The following is a 25153-nucleotide window of genomic DNA, read 5'->3' as shown; positions in this document are numbered from 1 at the left end:
GTGTCCAGGACAGAATATTCGATTTTATGGTTCTTTATGAAGTTCTTGGTCCAAGAGCCCAGTCTGCTTAAGGCATTAAAGAAGTGTTAACCTAGAAAAAGATGTTAATCCATAAAGACACTGCCCTATATCCCAAGAACTAGCTATCAACAAACTGGATTACCATAGATAATAGGAAAATTAGTAGTATGGTATTTGTGAACATAGCACCAAATTTTAAATTTTGATACATTCTCAAAGCTCTTCAGAGGTGAAAAGTCTAGCAATTCCCATTTACATACTGCTTTAAACAGTAATTTGGAAGTGAAATTATACAAATTCCAAATTAGCGCTAAATACTAAATTAAAAAAATCAAACTGGTCTTTGAATGCTAACTCTTAAAATGGAAAAGATACTATAAAATACATCTATTTTCCACTGCTCAAAAAACATTCACTCTTCTGGTGGTATAATGATATCTTCATTCCCTTATTGTAAATACATATAGTTTATGTGTGTCTGTAGTTGACTACACCCTCAAACTCGATAGCTGGGTACATGGCTTTGTCCCAGACAATCCAAACTTCACATTCCCTTGGCTACAAGGGAAGTGGGCTACTATGAGCCCATGAGATGCAGTGAGACTTTTGCTGGGACTTCTAGGAAAAAGATGGTTAATCTTTCCAGATATACATAACTAAGGATTTAGGGGCTGAAGGGACTGAAGTTATCTTTTGCTTATGTAGGGCTGGAGAACAAAGCTAACACTGAGGAAGCAGTGCCAAGAAACATACAGAAATTGCGTCTTGATGACATTATTTGAGCCTTGGGTGGAGCCATTCTTGACGCCACACCTATCCTGGACCAGTTTACACAAACCGTTATAAATCTCCTTCCCCCGCCCCCTGGGCTCACCCCTACTTAAGCCAGTTTGAATGGAGTTTTCTGTAAAAAATAGAGTCTTAGCTGATATAACTATTTTAAGTGTTTTCCAATGATAAATACACTAGGTCATAAAATGCAGTTCCAAAAACAAGGTAAGAACAGACTCTTCCCCATAGATGATTCTGGCTTTTCAAAATCCACTCTCCTTCTCAAGAACCCCCCACCCCCGCTAAGTTCAAAAACTATCAAAGACTTTATATCTTCTGCCTTTATACTGTCTTAATAAAAAAAAAAATTTTTTTTGCCGCAAAGGAATAAGAATAAAAAATCAACAATGGAAAGAAGAAATAAGTAATTGGGGGGAGGGGGGTAGTAAATCCTCTATAGAAACTGTAAATAATATCCAGATGTGCTTTTTACTAAACAGTTAAATGAGAGTCAGAGACTAAAGCTTATAAAATTAAGCAGATTCAACTGCATCTAGAATCTAATACAAAGGTATAATGCTAAAATCAAAGTTCTTATCTGAAAATCAGCCAATAAAATTAAAATTCAAAGACAAATTTCTTGGGAAATTGAAATGTCTTAGACTTCTGAAAACAGACAAATCACTACATAATTTCAAAAGAGGTAACAGTTAATCAAAATCATAAAAATTGGGGCTTCCCTGGTGGCGCAGTGGTTGAGAGTCCGCCTGCCGATGCAGGGGACGCGGGTTCGTGCCCCGGTCCGGGAGGATCCCACATGCCGCGGAGCGGCTGGGCCCGTGAGCCATGGCCGCTGGGCCTGCGCGTCCGGAGCCTGTGCTCCGCAACGGGAGAGGCCACAGCAGTGAGAGGCCCGCGTACCGAAAAAAAAAAAAAAAATCGTAAAAATTATTGATTTTAAGCATATTATGTGGATACAACATGCTATTGAGCCCCCAAGTCATTCTGAAAATTTTAGCTAAAGAGGATTTAACAGAGTAAGTAAATGACAACAACTGAAGTCACTTAAGAGTAATACAGAATTAGTACTTCCATTTTCTAGGGATTTTCGTGACTTAACTGCTAACAAGAAAGGGAAAAAAACAAAAAATACACATGGAATAAAATGGAATTAAGATGTATATCCTTGTGCTTCTCATATCTTACTGAAGTGAAATGTTACCTGCATATTTTAGATCTTCTACATTTTAAACACCAGGTGTGTTTGCTGGAATGAATTACAATACTCTTAGGATCACGACGAGACCATTAATTTGGAGTCCGTGTGCAAAAGGATGAGATAAATTCTTATTAGTTGAGATGAAGTAAAATAGAGTGGTTAAGGGAGTTCTGGAGTCAGACTGTCTATGTTGACTCTTGGCACTGTCATTTAATAGGTGTGAGACTTGGACCAACTGTACAGTTTGGTCAGTTTCCTCTCCTGTAAACCTGAGATAATAAGAAGTAATAATCTTAACATGTATGCAGTGCTTATCATAAGTGCCAGGCATTTTTCAAAGACTTTTACATATTAATTCTTTAACTCCTTCTTAGGAGATATTAATGTTCTTAGGAGATAAATAATAATAACTCTTGGGATTCCCATTAGTTTGATTTTGAACTTGAGAATCTGAGTTACCTTTGAGACATCCATGGGAAACAATTATATGTACAAGTCTGGAGCTTGGGATGGAAATATAAACCTGGAAATCTTCTACAAAAGAAATTACCTAGGAAGAGTACAGACTAAGAGAAGAGAACCTAAGACTAAACCCTTGGATTTCCCTGGTGGCGCAGTGGTTAAGAATCCACCTGCCAATGCAGGGGACATGGGTTCAAGCCCTGGTCTGGAAAGATTCCACATGCCGTGAAGCAACTAAACCCGTGCGTCACAACTTCTGAGCTTGCACTCTAGAGCCCACGAGCCACAACTACTGAGCCCGCGTGCTGCAACTACTGAAGCCCGCACGCCTAGAGCCCGTGCTCCGCAACAAGAGAAGCCACCACAATGAGAAGTCCGCACACCATAATGAATAGTCCCCGCTCACCACAACTAGAAAGCCCGCACGCAGCAACGAAGACCCAACGCAGCCAAAAAATAAATTAAAAAAAAAAAAAAGACCAAGCCTTGTGGAATTCAAAAATTTAGGGTGCTGCAAGAACAGCAGCAGCTTCTGAAAGAGATTAAAAAAGCAACAGCATTACGGGGTTGGTGTAAGGTATATGGTGTCCTGGAAGCAAAGAAAAATGTTTCAAAAAGTAGGAAGTAGCAACAATGTCAAATGTTGCTGAGAGGTCAGGTAAGATAAATACTGGAAAAGTGTCATTGGATTTAGCAATATGGAGATAATAAGTGATCTCCTGAATCAAGAGACTTTCTTATCCTGAATCATACTGCTTCTCCTTTCTGATATACTTATTAAAAAATAGCAATAATAAATCATTTTGGGGGCTTCCCTGGTGGGGCAGCGGTTGAGAGTCCGCCTACCGATGCAGGGGACACGGGTTCATGCCCCGGTCTGGGAAGATCCCACATGCCGCAAAGCGGCTGGGCCCGTGAGCCATGGCCGCTGAGCCTGTGCGTCTGGAGCCTGTGCTCCGCAATGGGAGAGGCCACAACAGTGAGAGGCCCGCGTACCGCAAAAAAAAAAAAGGCAGCTCAACATGAGTCTAGACACAGTTTTTCCCCAAGGCCATTTATGATTAACTATTATTACAGTGATGATGAAGTCCCTGATTGTTTGACATTTTCAGAAAAGACAACAACATACATCAAGAGCTGAAAACAGCTTTTGAAATTCCACTAGGCTAGTTTAAGTATAGATTCTGGATAGATGCAGGATTAACTTATGAGGCTTTCAAATCAATGAGTTTATTACTATTTCCTACATTACTGAGTTCAAAAAGTATGCCATCCTATAGGTCAGTTAGTGCCAGCTAATACAATATACCATCCCTCCACCAGAATACACACCAAAAATAGCACAAGATAAAAAGAAGCTAAGTACATAAGACACAAATAGGAAAAGTGTTATACTTGCCATCTACATGTCACTTCTTTTATTAGGCCCTTAATTCATTCCAAGCGCTCTTTATAAATATAAAAAATGGCAGACAAATGTAGAAAACACTGTATAAGAGCAATGGGCACTACTAAAGCTGGCGAAGGAAGATAAACAGAGCCAGTGAGAGTGATGGAGAGATGAGCATGAGAGAGAGATGAAGTGAGAGAGGCAAGGATGTGGAATATGAGTATTTGCAATGCACAACGTGAAAGAAATAACCTAGAACCTGATGCTGCAACCATCTACAGAGCTTAAGTAATAGACTGAATTTCCATATAATTCTTAACTACTGTTAATCATCATAATCATCAATTCCAAGATGAAGTATAGGCTTTATCATGGTCATAATGTTTAAGTCAACATGAAATATAACATGTCCCTTTTGCAAAGCAACTTTTTTCTTAAAATGCAAGGTGTATTATCATTACTATTCTCTACTTCATTTATAAGTTTGAGTCTTAGCTCATTAGGTCATGGACACTTAAACAGATTCAAGTTACAAGAATTATCTATCCATGGTCATGTTTACTATTTTGTGAGAACCAATTTTTTTCTTTCCTTCCTCCCCTCTCTCTCTTTCTCTTCCTCCTCCCTCAGAAGTTATTTATTCCACAAAAATGTAAATGAAAAACAGATTCATAATCCTACCACCAAATCAAGAGACTGAAAGCTATTTCTAAAACGAGCCACACATAAGTACAGTCACCACCTTAGAATTTCAAAGTCCTTTCTGAAAAACTACCACCACTTTTATTTTACAGATGAACCAAAGATAGCTTTTTAAAGACTTTCAGAGTTAGTGGAAAGCCCAGAAGTTAAACATGGGCTCTGTGTTCCATGCTCATAGGTTAGTGTTTAAAACACGTTAAATAATCCAGCCTAGCAGCTCAATCTTAATGGTATGTGCAGTATATGAAGAAAGGGTCTGGCTATATACCTATCTACCTATCCACCAAAGGGACAAAAACTCTTGAGTGAATTAAACAACTAGATTCCTAACAATTTTCTGAAAAATAGGAAGCTTTGTTAAAGTATTCCTTATACAGTTATATACTTATATGCTTAGTGGTCACTTTTTGCAATCTATTATATAATAACATTTCACAAATTCTATTTAATCCCATTATATTCTACACATTATTGGTTAAAGAAAATATTGTGCCTTCCCGTTATGCATAATTAACTAGAAAAAGGATGTTTTCTTTATTCAGTGTTATCAGTAGAGTAAAAACCACTGAAATACGTTTAGTTCCTTAGGTTGGAAAACTTATTCTTTTTTTTTTTGCGGTACGCGGGCCTCTCACTGTTGTGCCCTCTCCCGTTGCGGAGCACAGGCTCCGGACGCGCAGGCTCAACGGCCATGGCTCATGGGCCTAGCCGCTCCACGGCACGTGGGATCTTCCTGGACCGGGGCACGAACCCGTGTCCCCTGAATCGGCAGGCGGACTCTCAACCACTGTGCCACCAGGGAAGCCCGAAAATTTATTCTTATAAAAAAAAAAAAATGAACTAGTATCAAACTATTCAAAACTAGTAATCTCTACATGTATACTGCCCTTTAAGTAGAAGATTTAAAAAACCCATATTTATGGAAGGTTTTTTCTGGGGGTGGGGCTTTCAAATATTTGGAGGATGAGGACTGATTTTTCTATAATTTTAATAAAGATTTAAAAAGAGGGACTTCCCTGGTGGCGCAGTGGTTAAGAACCCGCCTGCCAATGCAGGGGACACCGGTTCGAGCCCTGGTCCGGGAAGATCCCACATGCCGCGGAGCAACTAAGCCCGTGCGCCACAACTAGTGAGCCTGCGGGCCACAACTACTGAGACTGCGTGCTGCAACTACTGAAGCCCGCGAGCCTAGAGCCCGTGCTCTGCAACGAGAAGCCACTGCAGTGAGAAGCCCACGCACCGCAACGAAGAGTAGCCCCCACTCACCGCAACCAGAGAAAGCCCGCACGCAGCAACGGAGACCTAACGCAGCCAAAAATAAAATAAGTTTATTAAAAACAAAAAGATTTAAAAAGAGTTCTTTATGAGAAATCAGCATGTTCTTGAAAAAAGCACTAATCTGAGATTTGAAGCATGAATACAAGAAGACTTGAAAGCCAGATTCCTAACACTAAACGTGTGCTAGTCTTTCAATTCCCAAGTGTATGCCATTGCAACAAGAAAGTTATACAATTTCATTACAACGATAAATGCCATCTCTTCAGTCTTGGATGCGTGACACAAATGAAACTTATCAGCAATGACTGTTTTGAATACTTAAGAAATATGCATGGTCTTGTATGTATATGTTATGTGTTTTAATGTATGAGACAGAACTTAAATATCCAAATGAATATAGTCTTTCCATATTAGTCACTCTCGTTATAGCCTTACTTTAAATGATGCTACAATTGTCCAGAACATTATTAAAATTCCTCTTTAGTCTATGGGTGGATCTGATTTTCAGAAACAGCAATGGCCTTCTCAGAGTAGATCTGACATTTACAAACAGCCTGAAGTTATTTCCTATTTTCTTTCTGTCAAAATCCTTTCTGAGTCATATCTGATAAATAAGGTATCATGTGGCTAATAACTCCCTCTTCCTTAAAAACAAGGCGGAAATAGAAAGTAATGAGCTCTGTTCATGAGTGGCTCTTAAACTGGCTTAGAAGGCAATTTAAAAAAAAAAAAAGAACCAAAAAAATTTGAGTAATGCCAGTATTGTTGAAATAAGTGTAGAGCTTCCAGGGGGACTAAACTAGACTTATTTTAGATAAGTGTATAAAATAAATATCTTTACTTTAAAGGAAGGATGGACAACCAAGTCCTATACCATCTGGTCTCTACCCTTCCTTTATATTTCTGACTATCCCCTGCTATTCTCTCTCACTCTAACCCAGACACACTGGTTTTCTTGTAATTTCTTGCATTCCAATCAAGCTCCATTCTCAGGGTCACTGTACTCACTGTTCCCTCCACCTGGAACGTCCTGCCCTAAGATTACCTGCAAGGCTTACTCCCTCACCTCCTTCAGGTCTTTACTCAAATAACTATCACCTTCTCACTCCCATCCCATACTCACATCCCACATATTCCCTCTTCCCCCTTTCTGCTTTATTTGTGTGTGTAAAACTGTTAATTATGGAATTTTTCAAACATACACAAAAGTAGAGAGAATATAAGAAATCTCATGTATCCATTATCTAGTTTCAAAATTTTTTCGATATAGGGCCAATATTGTTTCATCTATGCTCCTCTCCCCTGCAAATTATTTTAAAGTAAAAAAATCCAGATATCAGATTTTATTTATTTATTTATTTTGCAGTACGCGGGCCCCTCACCGCTGTGGCCTCTCCCGCTGCGGAGCACAGGCTCCAGATGCACAGGCCCAGAGGCCATGGCTCACAGGCCCAGCCGCTCCGCGGCATGTGGGATCTTCCCGGACCGGGGCACGAACCTGTGTCCCCTGCATCGGCAGGCGGACTCTCAACCACTGCACCACCAGGGAAGCCCCAGATATCATATTTTAATTCATAAATATACCCCCAAAAGGTAAGGACTCTTGTTTTAAAACCATAAAACATTACTATACCCTAAAAAAAATTGACAATTCCTTTTTATTAAATACCCATCAATGTCTAAATTTTTCATCAATGTCCTTTTACAGTTAGTTTGCTCAAAGCAGGATCTAAGGTCCACACAATACATTTGGTGGATATGCCCCCTTTAGTTGCTTTTAATCTTATATCCCCCCCCCATTTCTTCTTATTTATTTTTTAAAGAAACCAGGTCATTTGTCATTAAAACACAAAATATTTTACCTTTTTATTTTCTGTGTCTTGTTATTAGAATGTAAACACCATAAGGCAGAGATTTTAGTCTGTGTGATATCAGCATCTAGACCAGTGTCTGACACATAAAAGGCATCCAAAAAGTACAAAATGAATATCTGGCATTCATACCAAAAGCCCACCACCCACCCAACTGCAGAAATTGCTAATCACAGCACTCGCTCCTGCTGAGTCTGAACCAGGACTTCCAATTTTCTAAACATAACACTCCAGGCAGTCACTACCAGGCAATCAGATTTGATACCCAAGATGAAATCTATTGGCTATTTCCCTGCTTTAGCCCCCTTCAAAGTAAGTATACTTCTATCTCTAAAACAGATTCACATACCTAGTATCTGGAAATTTAGCTGAAGCTTAGCATAATAAATTACTGACTGTATTTCTTGTCAAGTATGTTTAAACATTTCTGAGCTCATTTTAGACAATTTAGGGGAAAAAGCAAATTGCAGCCAAAAAATTAATAGAAAAAGAAACTGCAGAACATGGTGGGAAACTGGGAGGTACTACATATTTTTAGAACTAGCAACATCCCAAGAGGTTCATTATAAAATAAAAATCAGCAATAAATTCTTTGAAAAGTAAATTACATGTGTACTCAATTAAAAACTTTTAACTACATGAATGGTCACGATTAACTGAGGGATGACAAACATCAGGATTTTCCCATAGGCACCAGCAACATATTCTATTTTTCTGTAAATGGTATTTTGAGGTGTATAAAAGCATTACAGGCGTGATACAAGGAGTAACATGTAGAACTCTGCTTCTCTGAAATGGAGTTTATTGTGGCAAAAAATCTAAAACATCATATACAACATTCTGAAAAAATAATCAGGTGTTCTTAGACTCATTTGCAATTCAGTTCTCTTAAATCACCTGATGAAGCTCTCTTCCTCTTAAGTTTACTTCTGAAGGAAGCTATGCTAATTGAAGGGCTCCAATCACATGTTCATCAGTTACTTCTATTTAAAAAGAAAAAAATCAGAAATTCTCTGACTCAGGAAATCTTGTGCTTTCTCTTTATTACTTGTAAATTCATTCAGCAAAAACAAAAACTATGTAGGACCTACTAAGTGCAATTATTTTCAGCCTTTGGAAGGCACAACTATTAGAAGGGATCTTTCAAGAGAACATAAAACAAGCTAGTGGTACAACTTGAAATTATATCTAGTTCTTTCAGTGTCCAATATTTCTTGTTTTGAGGTTCCCACACATTAGTCTGGGGAAAATTCTCTGGCAGAGGTCAAACTTAATGAAAAACAATAAACCTCCACTACCACATGTGTAAAAAAATACTCCAACAACCCAAATGCCTTGAAAGAATGCTTTCTATTTACTTTTCCTGTGTGATATATTTAGAGAGAATCATGAAAAGATGGCTAGAGATCTACAAACAGAAAATGCTAAGTGGAATTCACTGTTTACAGACTTTAGCTACAATTTTGTCCCTTATACAATGTTGTCAGGAATCTGTAGTATTGTTCTCTATAAAAACATCTTCACCAGGTTTCCTTCATTCTACTGATTTTCTTCCTTCTTTCTACTGGCTTTTAAATTTGTTTTATTCTCCTCAATTAAAAGACACAAATGTAACTTTATGAAATAAGATGATTTTTCCAAAGAAACTCCTAGAACCATCTCTCAGTGCCATCATGTGTTTGTCATTATGTTTTCATATACACAGTTAAAACAGATGAAATAAAACAATCAATATAAGCCTTTCTGATTTAATAAATATGAGAATAGGTCTATATTGACATGCCATGGTAAGATGTATGTATGCAAGAATGTTAGATAGTTTTCAATTCTACCTCCTCCAGCTTAAAATCTCTATCAGTTACAGAAGCTTCTGTCTGAAAACAATTGTTCGCAGAGCAGGACTACTATAGTCCTTATCATCTGACCTACTGGACAACCACAATAAGGCATATTCTGAATTGACAGAACTCTTCATATATAAGTGACATTTTGACAACCAGAAAGGAAGCTGAAACAAAGACAAAGGCAAACACACTCACGCTTTCCCTTGAAACTTGGCTCTGTAGCTCAGCAGTACTAGACTCAGTTTCCTGCCCTGTACTTTTCACTCATTTCCTTTAAGGGGTCCCAAAGAAACTAGGAAACCTGCAATGCCAGCCTTTGACAGTCAACACTAACTTCTGCCTTTGGACTCCAGTGACTGAGCAGACATTGTGTTAGTAGCTACCTTAAAGTACAAATGCCTCTGGCAAATTTGGTTTGTAAACACTACAGAAGAAGTTCAACATAACCAACTGTAAGGTCACCTAAATGAAAATTTTAAGGAGAGCACAGATTTCCGCCCCCTCCCCCCAATCCGCCACTAAGGCACAATTCCCAGATCACTTTTTTTTCAAGTCAATAAATACTACTATTATTTCATTACAGCACTTCTATAATATTAATAAAAACCTAGGTGACAGTTTTCTCTTTAAAAGTCTTAAATTTATTAGATGAAGTACTATAACCACTTCACTACATACAATTTTCCATACACTTAACTGTATGTTCCAAACAACTTATTTTTCAATTTTTTAAACTCAAGATCTCTTTCAACATACTACAGAAAGGGGACAGGTTAGAGGATTAGGGGAAAAATATTAAAATAACAAATGCCTTTTCCTTTTCTGATGGGACCACCAGAATCTAAAGTCTGGGGGCAACTATAAAATACAAAATTAAATTCAAGAGAATTTAGGATAAGAGAAAGTACTGTTACTACAGTTCTGATCATTATTCATCTCAGGAAATAACTAGTAGAAATGATGCTTGATTTAAATTTTTAGTACCTTCCAGTTTGGTTCAACTACCAAAATAAACAAACTTGTCCTCAGAATTATGTATTTTCCTCCAGAAGAGGTTTTTGATGTGAATAAAAAACATAAGGAATTCATATGCTGTATTTGTACAAGAAGGACAATGTTTTGAAAGATATAAATCTGATCACACCGAGAAAACATTTTCTCTGTTAGCTATAAAGAAAACGTCATAAACTGAAACCGAAGAACTGGAGAAACCAAACCTTCTCCACAATTCAAAAATTTAAATTCACGCTACTATGCAAACTAAACAACAACAACAACACTGTTACGATTCTGCTCAGCTACAAAAGTAACACATACTCAATGTAGAAAAAGACAAAGCCAGTTCTAAAACAAAAGATCAGCTGCTAAGAAAACAAAATAACATTTTGCAGAGTAAGAGAAGTACACAGTCTTTGAACCAAAACAAATAGATGACCGTTTCGTACACTTAAAGCGTCAGTTCTTAGCACAACCGGCGTCTTATGGATAAAGTGCTCACTCAATTATCTGATGACTAAACGATGGTAAGGTTGTTGGTGCTATTAAAACCAAGACACATTTCCTTGTGTGTAGTGATTAAAATCTGTTAAGCCTCCATTAAAAAAATCTCTGCCCTCCCTCCCCCAACCCCCATCCCCCATCACTGCTCTCCCGCCTTGTAAGAGACCTGCATGTACAAAAATAAAAGTAGATGGGTGAGGTGAGTTTGTGATGTACAGTATTTTCCCCACTCGGAGTATTTTTCAAGACTCTTTTGAGGTTTTAAGATTCAAACACTATGTAAGAAGAGTTATTGTTTGAACTACCTAACAATCACCCCTACTTCTTTTAGACTTTAGTTAGCCTGTAAGTAAAATGAGCACCTTTAACTTTTCCACGGGGCACTGAAGAACGAGTTCTTACTCATAGATGCTTTCAGGTCCTCAGACACCAGGTGCGGTGGAAGAGCAAGCGTATCCACCAATTAGAGAGCTCTTCTGGACCTCAGTTTACCCACTTACAGAAACGGGCTTATTAACGTGTTTCGTAGGGGCCCCGGAGGTGTAATTAATTAGTGTTTTTAAGTGCTCTGAGATCCAGAGATGAAAGAAAACGCGAAGGACACGCAAAGATGATGGCAATAATCGTAACAAAAAAAAGAATGACTAACTCGGGAGTCTGTGTTATGTAAGGAAGGAAGAAGTTATCAGATTCGCACAAACAAAAGCCCACCACCCCCTTTGTTTCTCTTTTTTCTGTCTTGCTCCCCGCCCCCGCGGAGCTCCCCTCCAGCAGCTGGCGGCCCGGCGCGGGGTGTAGGGCGCGGGGCGTAGGGCGCGGGGCTCGGACTTGGCTGCCGCGCGCCCGCACTCAGGCGGAGGGGGAGGGGGCGCCCGCCGGCTCCTGACAAAGGCGCTTCCTACTGCGAGAGCGCGGGATGCAGGCGCCGCAAACTCCTCTCTCGGCCGCCTCCGGCGCGGGGGCGCGCAGGCGGGCGGGGAGAGCCGGCCGGCCGCCGGGGGAAGCCGCCGAGGAAGTTGCGCGCCCGCCTGGCCCGCATCCCTCGGTGGCCCCGCCGCGACCCCTCCCACGGCACGCCGCGGCCACACTCACCGGACAATTGCTGGTGGCCGGAATCCCAGCACGGCCCCGAGACCCGGAGCGAGGGGGGTGAAGGGTGCGTGCGCGAGGAGCACGAGCAGACAGCCCAGCGTTCCACCGCAGCCTTCCTCGCCTGCCGGCCGAGCCCGGCGAGAGGAAGTTGGCCGCAGAGCCAAGAGCTGGAGAAGCCGCGGGCGGAGGGAAAGCAGTGGGGTCCGCTTTGTGATGCGCTCCCGGAGGGCTCGAGGCAAATCCGAACGCGCGGCGCGGCTTGTGCAGCTGCTGGAGGCGGCGGCGGCGCCCCCCGACGGTTCCTCCGCCTCACACCGCCTCTGGGTCACTGACACACGCTCGGAGGGAGGGGAGGGGACTAGCTGGAGGGCGGGGCCGGAGGGAGGGGACGGGGCAGGGCCACAGCGGGAGGCGGCGCTGCCTCGCCGAGTGGTCTCTTGGGAGTTGTAGTTCTCTGACTGAAGAAAAAAGGTGTACCTTGCTGAGATCGTTTCCGGGCTCGCTCTGCACCACGCATGCTCGAGGGGAGAGGCTCGGCCCCACTGTTACTATGATCACCGACACACTAAGGAAGGGTACGTGTTCAGTGCTGCTCCTGGCTGAACAAGGCCCTCCTTGTATTATGGTGCTGTTAGGGATCCCGCTCTTCCCTAGTCCTTCTTACTTCGCTCCACCTCCAACTCCTACCCTCACCACTCATAAGTGCCCAGTGAAATCTGACTTCCTCACCATATCTCGGTCTTCCCTGCTGCTTAATTTTATCCCATAAATTCGGAATCACGAATACCCAGTTCCCACCCTTCCCTCAGGCGAATCCTCTCTGCCTTAAATTCAAGGTTTTCTTTGCTTGTTTTTGTTTTTTTCAACCTAAGACTTGTAGAAAGGTAGTTGCTTCCAATAACATAACAGTTAATTAGGTTACAAAACGGCTAGGAACATTGCCACTGTCAGATTCCGGTAGTTCATTTCTTCGCTCAATTAGTCACATATAACTTTAAGGCCAGTAAAGGTAAAGCTTGGGATTAAGATCGCTGTATCTTACTTGATCAGTGCAAAATAATCCAGATTTCTAAAATTTTAAGGCCTACAATTTTTAAGAAATACAAATTTCATAAAGTAGAAGTTCAAAAGATAAGTGGAAATTTGAACATTGTTTACAGTATATACATCGGCCAGCTTTCATTTGGCAATAAGAGAAATCTGAAGCAAGGTCTGAGTATGCTGTTGGGCTCATCAGCTAAGTCGACACCCACAAAGGGCACCCAGGTGTGAACAGGTGGTGGAGGAGAGTGGTGAAAGGCAGGACATGTTAGTGGATCTCCAGAGGATTATAGGCGGCCTGTGTCAAGCTCTTTTGTTTTCCTTCTCTGCCTACCTAGAACCCCATATTCTGGAAGAAAAAGATTAATGCTTAGAAATCAGGAATACAGGAAAAGTTAAGGTTTTCGGATAGAGAGTTTCGAGATCAAGTATCCTTATGTTTGCAGACCACATAATTATTCATTCAAAAAACATTTATTGAGTATACTATGTCTCAGGCACTTTATTAGTTCCCAGAAATAGAGATACAGGAATGTAAAAGAAGGATTTATTATTTTCAAAGTGCTTACTGTGCAGAGGAGGAGCCAGGTAAATAAACAGACTCAGTGTGATAAATACTTTAGTAGGAAAGTACATTAGGTGCCTTAACACACAGTTACCCCAGACTCAGGCAGGGTCAGGAAATGCTTCAAAGAACATTTAAACTTGAGGATGACTAGGCGTTAGTGTGTTTGTGTGCTCTGGTGGAGGAAGGAGAAGGGAGAAGTGAGTGAGAGTATTGGGAGCATAGGTTAGGGTTACGGTTAGGGCAGCGAGAGTAAAGTGCTAGAGGCGTGAGAGCAAAGAGTATTTTGGTTCAGCAAAGAGTTCAGCATTGCCTGTGGTAGGATGGGATTGAAGGGAGTGGCCAAAGGAGACACAAGAAGGTAAAGGAGACAGATCATGAAGAACCTTGTACAATACACAAAGAATGTAGAGTCTTTTCTAGAAGCAAGGGAAAGCCATGCCAGGATTGGAAGCAGATGAAATTTTGGTAAGGTATACACTTTAGAAATGCATTTTATGCATTTAAAAAAAGAGAGCCTGAACTGGCACTGGCACTAGCAAGAGACAGAACTGAGGGAAATCACACACTATTTAAGGAATAGAATTACTAGAACCTATTGAGTAAATTTCCTGTGTTTGGGGGTGAAGGGTGAAGGAAAGTTATCAATTATGATGCTTTGGGTTGCAAGCAGCAAAAAACTCAACTCTAACTGGCTTAACCAATAAACCAATATTGACCTGTCTAGATAGAAAGTCCAGTGAAAAGATGGGCTACAGGGCTGAATGATTCAACAGCTCAGTGTTGTCATTAAGGACACGTTTCTTTCTTGTTTCACTGCTTTTCTTTCCTTAGTATTGGCTTTACGTTGCCAACAATTCTTATGGCTGTGAGTTTCACCATCTAGGTCCAAGAAGAGAAAAAGAGCGAGTATTTATGAAAACTCTTTTAGAAAGGAGAGAAAACTTTCCCAGAAGCCTCAAGAATTGATTCATGGTGGCCAGGGGATGGCATGAGGTTAGTTATCTTAGGATAAAGACATACGCCCTGCCTCTAGGTCCAAAGCTGTGATGACAAGGTGTGGCTATCCCAATGAAAATTGAGGTAATTACCTAGAAAAAGAAGAATGGAGGCTGAGAAGGGGAGAACCACAATATCTACTACAAGGAAGGAGAAAGATGATGACTCACAGATGTTTGGCTTGTATGATTATGAGCCAGTGATGCCATTCACTGAGTTAGGGAATACAAGACATTGAGCAGATTTTGAGGGGGAATTTGACGAGTTCATTTTGGATATGCTGAGTTTGAGATGGCTCTGAATCTAGGTGGAGAAGTGGAGTGGGCAGTTATACATATGAATCTAGTGCTCTGAAGAGAAATCTGGACAGCAGAAGATATAATCGGAGCATACCATCATATAGATGGTAACTGAAATTCTGGGAGCAGATGAGATCAGCCAGGGAGAGAATGCACAGCAGAAAAGGAGGAGCCAATAATAGCATCAAGGTATCTTCATGCTCTTCCTGCCTACGTCTTAAGTGCTGGGAACATCAGCACTTAAAGAGTAGGCAGGAAGGGCATGAAGATGCGTTGGAACTAGCAAGAGAACTAGGACATATTACAAAGTAGGAAAATGTAATCTATTACATTTTCAGGAAAAAAAATCAATAAACAAAGCCAAAAATGACAGAGATGGTAGCATTAGCAGTCAAAATATTAAAACAATTATTATAAATATGTTCTATATACTGAAAGAGAAATTAAAGACATAAAAATAGAATTTCTAGAGATTAAAATTGCAACTTCTGAAATAAAATTTTCACTGGATCAGATTAACCCTCAGAAGTAGATTAGGCACTCATAAGAAAAGATGAGTAAACTTGAAGACATAACAGTGGAATCTAGCCAAAATAAAGCACACAAAGAACAAAAACCAAAAAGAAAAAAAGAAAAAACCAGAGAGCCTTGGTGATCTGTGGGATAATACCAAATATTCTAATATAGGTGTAACTGGAGTTCCAGACGAGAGGAGGGTGAGAGGGGTGATAGAAAAATTATTAGTAATATGGCTGAAAGTATTTTCAAATTTGATGAAAATTATAAACCCAGAGACTCAAGAAGCTCAGTAAACCCTCAGCAGGATAAACACACACATTCCCACATGCTCACAAAAACCACTGCAAAAGACATCATTAAATTGTTGAAAACTAGTGATAAGAAAAGATTAAAAGCAGCTGGTGGAAGAAAAGGTAGGTTATGTGTAAGGAAACAAAGACAAAAATTCAGTAAACTTCTAATTAGAAACTATGCAAGTCAGAAGACAATGAAAGAGCATTTTTAAAGTGCTGAAAGAAAAAACAGTCTGTCACATAGAATCCTATATTTAGAGAAGATATCTTTCAAAAATGAAGGCTAAAGAAAACAAAAGCTGAGAGAATGTTGCCAGCAGAACTGCATTACAAGAAATGTTAAAGCAACTTCTTTGGCATAAAAAACCAAAACCACATGGAAACTTGGATTTATGCTAAAGAATGAAAAGTGCCAGAAATGATAACTACATGAGTTAATATATAAAAGACTTTCCCCTCATTTAAAAAATTTTTAAAAGATAATTGACTATTTAAAGCAAAAATTATAACATATAAGTAGAAGTAAAATGCTTGACCACAATAACTATTTGAACTCAAAGGATGGAAGCAGGAAATGGAATTATATCATTAGAATTTACATTATACTATTATTTGAAGGTAAATTTTGATAAATTAAAAATGCATATTCTAAACCTTAGAACAGCCCTCAAAAATAAAACAATCAGGTATAGCTAATAATAAACAGGTATAGATAATAATAGGTATAGCTAATAAAAACAGAAATATAGATGAAATCTGTGTCCCTAATGACCATGGAACTGACATACAGCTCTGGACTTTTCACATCCTGACTTCTTTTAAGTGAAAGAGAAATAAACTTCTGTCTTGTTTAAAGGCATATTTATTTTGTAGTCTGTGCTATGTACAGCTGAACCTAATCAGAATAGCCACAGGCCTAAAAGTAGTTTCATCAAGTGTATTTCCCAGAATCAGGCAGACCCGCACATTGCCCAGAATTTGGCCACATGGCCAATAACTTCAACACATGTTCTGGAGTTCATAATTGTCACTATAATTCCAAGGATAGTTCATCTTTTGTATGAACATCACTTACTATTAATTCTTCAGTTTTTCTTGAAGGAGAAGATACATGTAAATTGCTTAGCGTAGTCCTTGGAATATAGTAAATGCTCAGTCAATATATGTTACTTTAAAACAGATCCACAAAAATAAGATAGATGTACCACCTTTTAGACATATGGTGGGGTTTGTGCTCCAAAGTTAGGTGTAGAAAATCAAGGTGGCATTCACTTATATACTAAAATCTGTGAATCTCTTTTTGAAATTGTATCCACCACACAGTTCTGTATAGTTCTTCAAAATCTGCAGTCCTTTGAACAGAGGACAGTTCAGTCATGGAAAGTGAGTGTACCTCTGATTACCATCTACTCAGTCCACATATCTAGTTTAATACCTTCATTTCCTTGACTGAAGTAGCTAATCTATTGTTATCTGCAATTTCAAATTTGGTATATTCAGATATCTAGCCATTTCAGTAAGAAAGTGAATCCTAAGGGACTAACAAGTTGGATTATTTTTATCCCTTAAATTCTAAAAAGTTTTTCATCTTGGGAAGCTGCTCAGTAAATTTCAGCATTTCCTCTACTGTATGACTATGTAAAAATCAACTAAAACTATGTTTCTACTCTCCCCCAAGCAAATAAAAATGGTATTTAGGATATGAACATAAGGAAAAATCACAATATTGGTACCTTTCTCTAAAACATCATGTGATAAATCTAATTTACTAGATTTATCTAAATGCATTATCTAAATGATGCAGAGGAAATTGGACACACCAAACTTTTCTTATGAGTTGAAAAAACTGTTGCAAACTTGTTTTTCTCCTTTTATTGGAAAATTTTAATTTCCTGCAAGTGAACATATCTTTTTATGTTTAGTCCAAATTTCTCTTACTTTATATGGACAAATGATTATATACTGTTAATTCATGTATGCTAAAAGTTATTTTTTGTTGCTAAAAATTCAGGCAGCCTTCCCTTTGGGATCAGAAAAACCCCAGACTGCATTTTGGACTGCATATCGGACTCTTGCTGAGATTCTTGGATTTGAGAGTAATAAAGTATGTGTGTGTGTGCTCGTGCATGTGTGTGTGTTCATTTCAATATTCAGATAATAAATAGGTTCTCTCTCAAAACTCCTACCTTCCAACATTCCTCCCCCAAATAAAATTATTCTCTCCTAATGTCCTCAAAGTCTCCAAATAGCTCATAGCCAACATGGAACATGTTCCTATTTTAAACCTGTGAATGGCACACAATTTGAAGGCCTGGGCTTTCACTCAAAAGATTTGTAGGCCCCAAATGCTGGCTCTGACATTTTAGATATATTTGGAAAATGTCAAAGACAAGCTAGTTAAGATTTTAATGTTTTAAAGGAGTATGCTTGTACACCAAAGAATGCAGCCTATATATTCTCAGTATTAGTCCAACCAACATGAGTGCCAGCAGTTATTTTGGAACTTTAAAAAATACTGAATAATGAGAGAAGTGGAAAACTCATGAAGAGAAAATTTAGATTGTGTTTCCATCCCTATCGATTTATTTACTCATGGAATAATTACTTGTATTTTTGTACCTCAAATTTCATGCATTCATTCTTTCACCACATACTTATTGGGCATCTACTATGGTGCCAGGCTACGGACACAAAGATTAATTAGCCATGTTCCCAACCCAGAAAAAGCTTACAATCAAGTGAATAGATAAGTGCAATAAAATTTTATAGGCACTTTTCTAGAATGATGTTCAGGGAATAGTGAGAGTGTAGACAGGGGAATAATCAATTTTTCATGAGAATGCAGTCAGAAAACACTTCTAAGAGGAGTTGGTGGTTGAGCTGAGTCCTGAAAAATGAGAAGGTGTTCATCAGGTAAGTAAGGACATTTCAGTATAAGTAGCACTTTAAGAATAGACATGGAAAAATGAAATAGCAGGGCCTATTTAGAGAACTACAAGCAGTTCAGTATGGCCAGATCATAGGGTGTAACATGGGCACCCTGAATGTTGAGGTTGGGGGAATTTTCTGGCATCAGATCACAAAAGTCATTGTATGCCATGCCAAGAAGTTTGGCAATGAGGAACTGTTGAAAGATTTTAAACAGAGGAGTGACATAAATCATATTTATCTTTGAGCATGGTGATCAGTTAAGAGAATATGCAATAATTCAGGTGAGAAATGATGGACAAACTAAATAGCTGTGGAGCATGAAAAGAAGAGAAAGATACCAAAGACATTTAAGAGGCAGACTGAACAGGACTTGATGGCTGATTGGATGTGGGAGGTGAAAGGAAAAGGAGGGAAGAATAATGTGGAGGTTTCTGATTGTGTAACTGGGCATTACATATTGGAGTTATTCATTAGTATAGTGAACACTAGAGGAGAAGCAACTTTGTAGAGAAGGATAATGATGAATTTTATTTTGGACATGTAAGCTTGAAATGAATTCTATGATAATCAGTAAACATAAGATAAATATTTAGGACTCATCCCATCACCGAATCCAAGAATGTGGATAAGATCACCCAGGAAGAGTGTGTAGAGTAATGATGATGACAGTATTTAATATTTACTGCATTATTAAGATCTTATTTGTGCCAAGCAACTGCTGTATAATATTTCATTTAATCTTTGCTACCACCCTATGAGATAAGTACTTGCAATGGTTAATTTTATGTATCAACTTCACTGGGCTAATGGAATGTCCAGATATTTGGTTAAACATTATTCTCACCGATCTTTCAGCAGAAACTCTGCAAGCCAGAAGGGAGTGGCAGGACATATTTAAAGTTATGACAGAGAAAAATCTACAACCAAGATTACTCTACCCAGCAAGGATCTCATTCAGATTTGATGGAGAAATTAAAACCTTTACAGACAAGCAAAAGCTGAGAGAGTTCAGCACCACCAAACCAGCTTTATAACAAATGCTAAAGGAACTTCTCTAGGCAAGAAACACAAGAGAAGGAAAAGACCTACAATAACAAACCCAAAACAATTAAGTAAATGGGAATAGGAACATACATATCGATAATTACCTTAAATGTAAATGGATTAAATGCTCCCACCAAAAGACACAGACTGGCTGAAGGGATACAAAAACAAGACCCGTATATATGCTGTCTACAAGAGACCCACTTCAGACTTAGGGACACACACAGACTGAAAGTGAGGGGATGGAAAAAGATATTCTATGCAAATGGAAATCAAAAGAAAGCTGGAGTGGCAATTCTCATATCAGACAAAATAGACTTTAAAATAAACAATATTACAAGAGACAAAGAAGGACGCTATATAATGATCAAGGGATTGATTCAAGAAGAAGATATAACAATTGTAAATATTTATGCACCCAACATAGGAGCACCTCAATACATAAGGCAAATGCTAACAGCCATAAAAGGGGAAATCGACAGTAACACAATCATAGTAGGGGACTTTAACACCCCACTTTCACCAATGGACAGATCATCCAAAATGAAAATAAATAAGGAAACACAAGCTTTAAATGATACATTAAACAAGATGGACTTAATTGATATTTAGAGGACATTCCATACAAAAACAACAGAATACACATTTTTCTCAAGTGCTCATGGAACATTCTCCAGGATAGATCATATCTTGGGTCACAAATCAAGCCTTGGTAAATTTAAGAAAATTGAAATCGTATCAAGGATCTTGTCCAACCACAACACTATGAGACTAGATATCAATTACAGGAAAAGATCTGTAAAAAATACAAACACACGGAGGCTAAACAATACACTACTTAATAACCAAGAGATCACTGAAGAAATCAAAGAGGAAATAAAAACATACCTAGAAACAAATGACAATGGAGACATGATGACGCAAAACCTATGGGATGCAGCAAAAGCAGTTCTAAGAGGGAAGTTTATAGCAATACATTCCTACCTTAAAACAGGAAACATCTCAAATAAACAACCTAACCTTGCACCTAAAGCAATTAGAGAACGAAGAACAAAAACCCCCCAAATTTAGCAGAAGGAAAGAAATCATAAAGATCAGGTCAGAAATAAATGAAAAAGAAATGAAGGAAACGATAGCAAAGATCAATAAAACTAAAAGCTGGTTTTTTGAGAAAATAAACAAAATTGATAAACCATTAGCCAGACTCATCAAGAAAAAAAGGGAGAAGACTCAAATCAATAGAATTAGAAATGAAAAAGGAGAAGTAACAACTGATGCTGCAGAAATACAAAAGATCATGAGAGATTATTACAAGCAACTCTATGCCAATAAAATGGACAACCTGGAAGAAATGGACAAATTCTTAGAAATGCACAACCTGCCAAGACTGAACCAGGAAGAAATAGAAAATATAAACAGACCAATCACAAGCACTGAAATTGAAACTGTGATTAAAAATCTTCCAACAAACAAAAGCCCAGGACCAGATGGCTTCACAGGCGAATTCTATCAAACATTTAGAGAAGAGCTAACACCTATCTTTCTCAAACTCTTCCAAAATATAGCAGAGGGAGGAAGACTCCCAAACTCATTCTGTGAGGCCAACATCACCCTGATACCAAAACCAGACAAAGATGTCACAAAGAAAGAAAACTACAGGCCAATATCACTGAGGAACATAGATGCAAAAATCCTCAACAAAATACTAGCAAACAGAATCCAACAGCACATTAAAAGGATCATACACCATGATCAAGTGGGATATATTCCAGGAATGCAAGGATTCTTCAATATACACAAATCAATCGACGTGATACACCATACTAACAAATTGAAGGAGAAAAACCATATGATCATCTCAATAGATGCAGAAAAAGCTTTTGACAAAATTCAACACCCATTTATGATAAAAACCCTCCAGAAAGTAGGCATAGAGGGAACTTTCCTCACCATAATAAAGGCCATTTATGACAAAGCCACAGCCAACATCATCCTCAATGGTGAAAAACTGAAACAATTTCCACTAAGATCAGGAACAAGTCAAGGTTGCCCACTCTCACCACTCTTATTCAACATAGTTTTGGAAGTTCTAGCCATAGCAATCAGAGAAGAAAAAGAAATAAAAGGAATCCAAATTGGAAAAGAAGTAAAGCTGTCACTGTTTGCAGATGACATGATACTATACATAGAGAATCCTAAAGATGCTACCAGAAAACTACTAGAGCTGATCAATGAATTTGGTGAAGTAGCAGGATACAAAATTAATGCACAGAAATCTCTGGTATTCTTATACACTAATGATGAAAAATCTGAAAGTAAAATTAAGAAAACAGTCCTATTTACCATTGCAACAAAAAGAATAAAATATCTAGGAATAAACCTACCTAAGGAGACAAAAGACCTGTATGCAGAAAATTATAAGACACTGATGAAAGAAATTAAAGATGATACAAATAGATGGAGAGATATACCATGTTCTTGGATTGGAAGAATCAACATTGTGAAAATGACTCTACTACCCAAAGCAATCTACAGATTCAATGCAATCCTTATCAAACTACCACTGGCATTTTTCACAGAACTAGAACAAAAAATTTCACAATTTGTATGGAAACACAAAAGACCCCGAATAGCCAAAGCAATCTTTGAGAACGAAAAATGGAGCTGGAGGAATCAGGCTCCCTGACTTCAGACTATACTACAAAACTACAGTAATCAAGACAGTATGGTACTGGCACAAAAACAGAAATATAGATCAATGGAACAGGATAGAAAGCCCAGAGATAAACCCACGCACATATGGTCACCTTATCTTTGATAAAGGAGGCAAGAATATACAGTGGAGAAAAGATAGCCTCTTCAATAAGTGGTGCTGGGAAAACTGGACAGCTACATGTAAAAGAATGAAATTAGGACACTCCCTAACACCATACACAAAAATAAACTCAAAATGGATTAAAGACCTAAATGTAAGGCCAGACACTATCAAACTCTTAGAGGAAAACATAGGCAGAACACTCTATGACATAAATCACAGGAAGATCCTTTTTGACCCACCTCCTAGAGAAATGGAAATAAAAACAAAAATAAACAAATGGGACCTAATGAAACTTCAAAGCTTTTGCACAGCAAAGGAAACCATAAAGAAGACCAAAAGACAACCCTCAGAATGGGAGAAAATATTTGCAAATGAAGCAACTGACAAAGGATTAATCTCCAAAACTAACAAGCAGCTCATGCAGCTCAATAACAAAAAAACAAACAACCCAATCCAAAAATGGGCAGAAGACCTAAATAGACATTTCTCCAAAGAAGATATACAGATTGCCAACAAACACATGAAAGAATGCTCAACATCAGTAATCATTAGAGAAATGCAAATCAAAACTACAATGAGATATCATCTCATACCGGTCAGAATGGCCATCATCAAAAAATCTAGAAACAATAAATGCTGGAGAGGGTGTGCAGAAAATGGAACACTCTTGCACTGTTGGTGGGAATGTAAATTGATACAGCCACTATGGAGGACAGTATGGAGGTTCCTTAAAAAACTACACATAGAACTACCATACGACCCAGCAATCCCACTACTGGGCATATACTCTGAGAAAACCATAATTCAAAAAGAGTCATGTACCAAAATGTTCATTGCAGCTCTATTTACAATAGCCGGGACATGGAAGCAACCTAAGTGTCCATCGACAGATGAATGGATAAAGAAGATGTGGCACATATATACAATGGAATATTACTCAGCCATAAAAGAAACAAAATTTAGTTATTTGTAGTGAGGTGGGTGGACCTAGAGTCTGTCATACAGAGTGAAGTAAGTCAGAAAGAGAAAAACAAATACCGTATGCTAACACATATATATGGAATCTAAGAAAAAAAATGTGTCATGAAGAACCTAGGGGTAAGACGGGAATAAAGACACAGACCTACTAGAGCATGGACTTGAGGATATGGGGAGGGGGAAGGGTAAGCTGGGACAAAGTGAGAGAGTGTCATGGACATATATACACTACCAAACATAAAGTAGATAGCTAGTGGGAAGCAGCCGCATAGCACAGGGAGATCAGCTTGGTGGTTTGTGACCACCTAGAGCGGTGGGATAGGGAGGGTGGGAGGGAGGGAGACGCAAGAGGGAAGAGATATGGGAACGTATGTATATGTATAACTGATTCACTTTGTTATAAAGCAGAAACTAACACACCATTGTAAAGCAATTATACTCCAATAAAGATGTTAAAATATATATATATATATTTTGTAGTGTTTTTTTAATACTGTTTAGCTACATATGCATTTAGGTTGTTCTATCGTTATTTCTTATTTTCCCATTATAATTAAAATTAATTTTTTAAAACACCAAAAAAAACACACATTATTCTGGGTGTGTCTTTGAGGGTGTTTTTGCATCAGATTAACATTTTAATTGGTAGACTGAGTAAAGGCCCTAATCTTCTTTACATTAGGGTCCTCCCTAATGTGTGGGCCCCATCTAATAAGTTGAAGGCCAATTTGTATAGAACAAAAAGGCTGACCCTTCTGCAAATAAGGAGGCTTTTCCTCCTGCCTGTCTGCCTTGAGCATGGACATTGAACTTTCCCTGACTTCGAACTCAAACTGAAACATTGGCTCTTCCTGGGTCTTGAACCTGTCAGCTTTCAGACTGGAACTACATCATAAGCTCTCCTGGGTCTCCAGCTTGCTGACAGCACATCTTAGGACTTGTCAACTTCCATAACTGTGCAAGCCAAATATCTTTGTGTGTGTGTGTGTGTGTGTGTGTGTGTGTGTGTGTGTGTGTATTATTGGTTCTGTTTCTCTGGAGAACCTTAACTAATACAATACTTTAACTTTGAATAAACCAGGGCTTATAGGCCTGAGGTTACTGAACTATACAAAATTGTGAATCTAGAATTCATATCCAGGTTGTCTGAGCTCAGAGCTTGATCCTTGAGAACCAGGGAAAAAATCTTGAGGAATACCAACATTAAGGGCTGGCAAGAGGAAGAAAGAGATTCATGAATGAAACAGAAGGAATAGCAGAGAAGTAGGAAGAAACCCATTATGCATTATCATGGACTCCAAAGGAGGAAAGTGTTTTAGAATGGGGGAGGTTGGGTAAAATGAAGTTTGAAAAAACCCATTGCATTTGGCAGCTAAGACGTCCCTAGTGTCTTTTTCCAAAGCAGTATCTTTTGGAATATTTCAATATTTACAGTGAAAGGATATAAGAAATTTAAAAATATTTTATCAAAAATTTTAATTTTCTTATTCAAGATTAAAAACCTGATAAAAGAAAA

The 25153-nt window shown here is 38.6% G+C and overlaps 1 protein-coding gene across 6 annotated transcripts in view; it reads right to left on the bottom strand.

The window, feature by feature from the left end:
• PELI1 (pellino E3 ubiquitin protein ligase 1) overlaps positions 1 to 25153 on the bottom strand; it is a 149540-nt gene that overhangs the window by 55265 nt on the left and 69122 nt on the right. For 2 of the 6 annotated variants that reach the window (XR_011377904.1, XM_030877375.2), the window contains exon 1: positions 12151 to 12289. The exons of 3 other annotated variants lie outside the window; for them this stretch is intronic. The gene's annotated coding sequence lies outside the window, so the exon portion shown is untranslated. Of the gene's footprint in view, positions 1 to 12150; positions 12458 to 25153 lie in introns of those variants that run through there. One more of the 6 variants, XM_060309571.2, reaches the window with a different exon arrangement.

This window comes from Globicephala melas, chromosome 12 (assembly GCF_963455315.2).
Source record: "Globicephala melas chromosome 12, mGloMel1.2, whole genome shotgun sequence".
In the NCBI taxonomy this organism is placed as follows: Eukaryota; Metazoa; Chordata; class Mammalia; order Artiodactyla; family Delphinidae; genus Globicephala; species Globicephala melas.
Note: the sequence above shows the minus strand (reverse complement) of the source record. Positions and strands in the feature narration are given on the sequence as shown.